Genomic DNA, 5,843 nt, shown 5'->3' on the forward strand with positions numbered 1-5,843 from the left:
GCCTTCTGGTCATACTAAACTGGTTTGAATCCTACTTACAGAATAGGATTACTTTGTGTCAATAGGTAATACACATCTGAACATACAAATTGACGTGCAGAGTTCCCCAAGGCTCCATTCTGGGGCCTCTTTTGTTTAACATCTACATGCTTCCACTGGCTCAGATTATGGAAAACACAAAATAAGTTACCATAGGTATGCGGGCACACACTAATTTACATAACCTTTTTGCCAGGGGACTATAGTCCAATACAAAAACTGACTAAGTGCACAAACAATTAACTGGATGTGCCAGAACTTTCTGAAATTAATGAAGAAAAACTGAGGTGGTTGTTTTTGGACAAAAGAGGAACTTAAAGTCTGCGCTCAGCTTCAAACTACATGTTTAAAAACAACAGACAAGCCAGAAATCTGGTGTAGTCATGGACTCAGACCTGAACTTTACAGCCACATTAAGACAATTACAAAGTCACCTATATCACCTTAAGAATATATCAGGGGTTAAAGGACTCATGTGTCAACAGGATTTGGAAAAACTGTCCATGCTTTCATCTTCAATAGACTTGACACTGTAACGGTGTCTTAACAGTCTCCCTAAAAAATCAATCAGACAGCTACGTTCAGGTCTGAGTCCATGACTACACCAAGATTTCTGGCTTTGTCTGTTGTTTTTAAACATTGTAGTTTGAAGCTGAGCGCAGACTTTTAATCGTTCCTCTTTTGTTCCAAAAACAACCACCTTCCTGCCGCAACAAAGAACTGGATTTCTGTAAGTAGCTACGAAGCAGTTCAATGAAGCTTATCCCACGCAGTTATTTCCACTGTGGATTTCCTGGAAGAATTAGTTTTTTTTTCCCCAAATCTGTCACATTCTAAAACATACGTTAACTATGTTAACATCACCGTTAAAATCTTTGTCAAGATGTATGATCAAAAATAGTCAAATCACAAACCTCTGAGACCATTACACCATCAGAAGATCCACAGAATGCATAGAAACTGGGAAACGGAAAACGTGAATATTGCACATTGAAAATTGAAGAAAAGTGGTTCAACATGTTTTGTTTTCTTCCTAAATCTTTCATATTCAGTGTGACCCCGCATTACTCCCAGAAACCCAACCATGTCTTGCTCAACCACCTCTAACGCTCTTCCTAAGGTAAGGTCTCAAGTTGACTGAATCACATCGATAAAGTATTGAGTGTTTGCTGATTTCCAACAACACGTGGTTGCTGAACTGTGGCAAACACTTTCTCTGGTGACACTTAGAAATGACCACTTTATCAGCATATATAGTAAACTGTGAGCTGCTCCAGCTGTTAGCGAACTTCTGCATAGCTTGCACAGCGTTTCACCGGTGAAATGCCAACAATGATAACACGCTGCTAATAAGGCTAAGACAGATAATAGGCCTTTTCCCACATTGTGACAGGAAAAAAAAAGATATAAAATACTAACGCAGTGTCAACTAAAATGGGGCAAATATTTATAATGAGACCCAAGCAGAGTCACAATTTGCTGTGGATTTCCATCTAAACCACTTGCGGTATTTCCAAATGAGTTCTGGTGTAAGGAGCTTTGCAGCCGTGATCACACAATTTTGAGAAAGGCAGATAAAATGCTGTATTGTATGTATGAGCAGTAACTCTTTTTACTTGAAGTTTATAATGAACTGTTCCTTTTTTTTAACAGAGGTTCCATAGATGCACCGGCAATTAGGCAACGCAGATCTGCGCCGCAGGAGCTCTGTTAGTTGTCCTATGTTGCTCTGAATAGTCACAAATCACTTTTCAGTTTGCTCTTTAAGCGACAAATGCTGCATGGTATGCTTACTGGGTGGTTTCATAGCTACTAAGCTAAAATAGAAAGCCACATTCTAGAACAAACAGACCTATATACACAGTGGACTCTATTGCAGATTGCAACCACAACAGATAAGTTGCTCCAGTTTCTCTTACATTTGTTTTTACAATATTAGTGGGTGGCCCTCCCACAACTTCTATGGTTTAAGAATTGTACTCTACTGATACCATTGTTCCCTCGGCACACATGTACTTACTGCAAGCATGCATTTCATTGTTTCAGAGGTTTTTTATTTATTTTTATTTTTTTTTACTTTATTTTCCTTTTGTTGTCTTTTTTTCTGTCACAGGATGGAGTGATGGTGCTCAGTGCGACACACCGGTACAAGAGATATGTCCACCACCTGCTATATAAGCCCATCTGACTGAAGACTGCCTTTTCAATCCACCCGACGAGCGTGTTAACTGTACACGGAGTGTACAAATATTATCTAGCCTGTTCTTTCTATAACGCAGAGAGAGCAGGTGAGTCCAGACATAACGCCTGGATGAGAATCTCAGATTAAGCTAAGATAATGGAGGTTAACAGCTCAGAGATTATGTCCTGTACACTCACTGTACACCCAGTTGTTGTACACATCTGTTTAGGATGATACAATGCTGCTCAGTCACTCCAATCCTACTAATCTGCCTTTATTTGTTCACTGATTACCGTCTGAGGTTTTCAACACTATCTTTGCTTAGTAGACATAGAGAGGCAGTACGATGAGGTAGGACACTAGCCATGTCTCTGATCAAAACAAACAGAAAGAGGAGGATTGGTGATGCGGGAAACGGGACTGAAAGTCCTAAGATACGGTTGCTGTAGTGGTTTCTCACCATTGAGAAGACAACAGCGGTACAATCAGAATGTGAATGTGACGTCAACAAAGGAATAAATGCACTGCATTAGTCTCCTCCTTTTCATTTGCCTGTTTTCATGATAAATTGCTGAGTTTTATTTAGTGATAATGAAAAAGCACACAGTATTGTTTTATCATTCAATTGTTCAGTAATGTGTTTTTTTTTTCTACTTTGGTTGATGATGGGGTTTGTTTGTGGTCAAAAGCGTTCTATGGTTGGTTGCAGTGTGTGTGAAAGACTTAAAAAAACAGCCCGTTAGTCGGGATTAGGGCACGTAGTTAGACCAAAACATAACGTTTATATTTTTGAGAATAAATTATTGGTCCAACTTTTTAGCTTTGCACTACCAAAACAAAGTTTATTTTTAATGTAGATATGCATACAGGGTATGTACTCTTGCAGCACAATAATGTATCAGAAAATGCTTACCCCTTTGAACGCAAAAGAAGGTTAAGTGGTCTTTACACTGAATAACATGTTTCTTTTTAATTCTATAGAAATGCATTCCAAAATGAAGACTCACATAGCTGTTGTTACCGCCGACTTAGTCATATGGCAATATGGTTTGGGACATCGAACATACCCAATCTTCAGTAGCATGTCCATTTTTAAGATGATGATGAAAATACACTAGACATGTTACAGGAAACAAAATATTTTAGGTATTCATTACCAAATCTGACTTAAAGAACCACACATGTTTTTATAGTTGACATGTTTGTACTGTTTATGGTTTATGTATTTCATGAAGTATGAGGTGGAATGTGTTTTAAGTTGAATATGACTTGACATTACATCAATGTGTCTTTGTCAAACATCCCTGTCTTGTATAGTTCCATTAACAAATAGAACCATGATGTAATTTATTTTTGTTCTGTACTACGGCCAGTAGAGGCTGACGATCTCCTCGAAAAAAAAGATCTCATTTGTTTTTGTTACTCCTGCTGTGGTCTCCGACTAACATGGTAATATTAGTTTCAAATAATTGTATCATTACAATGTTGTTGGCCCTTTGAACCATGCTGGTGTGTACACTTTTTTTCTCCATTTTCCGAGACATTTTTTTTTATATGTATTGGACTGCGCTTTTTGAATTAGGTATAAACATGATTATTTCTTCGTAATGATGTATTCTTGGTTTGTAGAAACACGTAAGAATGCCATCACAATTACACACCCAAAGTAACAACTTCTCAATGCAGTTTTTATTCAACCATTTTACAAATTCAAAATTATTAAGATAAGTTCAAAGACTAAATAATTAAAGAGAGTGGCAACTCCTAACATGGAGACGCTGGAAGTATGGAATGTTTGAATTTGTGCATGACAATTACAAAACCTTTTTTTTTTTTTTAAATTAATGCATTGTCAACAGACCTATTGCTTCTGCTGTCCTTGTCATTTTCGTATATTTGTGTTCACTATATCTTTGTAAAGTAACTAGTAAATAAATCTGTCCAATAATACAGTGAGTAAGAAGTATTCTCAGCAAAAACAAACGCCTCTTTTTCAAAAAATTTAAAGCTACTTTTGAACAAATCTAAATAATATAGAGATTTTATGTAAGGTTTAAAAATGTTTTCCAGGCTTGTTCAGTGAACACAAAAAAAATGTACATGCACCTGTTGAATGGTCGAATAAGCCAATATCAGCTTAAGGGCACACTCTGGACCTGATAGTCTCAGGGTCTGAAAATTTCCAAGGTTGTGGTGACGTTGCTCTCTCTGATCATTACTGTGTTTTTTTTTAAGTGTCCAACAAAGAAATCAGAAAACGGTTATCATTGAAAACACCATGAACATCTTCAGCTTTTCTCCTCCACACCCGCCCTCTCTGGGGTCTCAGTGACTGAGCTTGTAGATAATTTCAACGGTAAAATACAAATGTTATTGATGCCATTGCTCCCACTAAGGTTAAAGGCTTCTCTGGTAAGAAACGATCTCCATGGAGAAATGTCCTACTGGTGAGACAGAAAAAAGCTGAAACAAGTGCGCAAAAACAAATCTTTTGGTCTATTATAACACCTATGAAGAGAGACTTGTGCTTTATAATTTGGAACTGAGGAATGCAAGGCGGTCCTTCTTCACTGATATTATCTCTAAACAAATACAATTCACGTGTTTTGTTTGCTACAGTCGATAGGTTAACAAACCCTCCAGTACCAGTTGCATCTGAACTGTATCTACCAAGGGCTGCAATGATTTGCCTCCTTCTCACAGACAAAATTCGAGATAGACAACATTCCGCCTCCATATCAGTCCAAGATATGTGTTTTCACAGTGTTCAAGCAAAACGTTCCAATATGACAGAATTTCATACGATCAACCTAAAAAACCTGGAGGACATTATACAACTCTGAAATCCTCCTCCTGTTGCCTTGATATTTTACCAAGGTGTTTTCAAAATGTCTTGAATTTTTGGCTTCTGACTCTTCTACAGATTGTGAACACGTCTCTTCTTTCAGGAATCTTTCCACGGCCCTGAAAACTGCAGTAATCAAGCCATCTTAAAAAGACAATCTGAGACACACACCAATGAGCAACTATAGGGCAATATCAACCTTCCGTTTTTAAGTAAATCATTGAAAAAGGTTTTTTTCAACAACTCACCCATTTCTTGTCAAAACAGTTTGTGATACCTTTCACGGGTTTCAGACCACACAAAAGCACTGAGACGGCTCTCGTTAAGGTCTTTAATGACATCCACCTTAACACAGATAATGGCAAAATTTCAGTCTTAGTATTACTTGATCTTAGGTGCTGCATTGACACGGTCGACCATGACATATTACTAACCGATTTGAAAACTGGGTTGGCTTTTCTGGCTCAGTACTAAACTGTTTGAATCCTACTTCAAGAATAGGATTACTTTGTGTCAATAGGTAATACACATCTGAACATACAATATACGTGCAGAGTTCCCCAAGGCTCCATTCTGGGGCCTCTTTGTTTAACATCACATGCTTCCACTGGCTCAGATTATGGAAACACAAATAAGTTACCATAGGTAGGCGGCGACACACTAATTTACATAACCTTATGCCAGGGACTATAGTCCAATACAAAAACTGACTAAGTGCATCAAACAAATTACTGGATGTGCCAGAACTTTCTGAAATTAAATGAAGGAAACTGAGGA

This window comes from Etheostoma spectabile, chromosome 16 (assembly GCF_008692095.1).
Source record: "Etheostoma spectabile isolate EspeVRDwgs_2016 chromosome 16, UIUC_Espe_1.0, whole genome shotgun sequence".
NCBI lineage: Eukaryota > Metazoa > Chordata > Actinopteri > Perciformes > Percidae > Etheostoma > Etheostoma spectabile.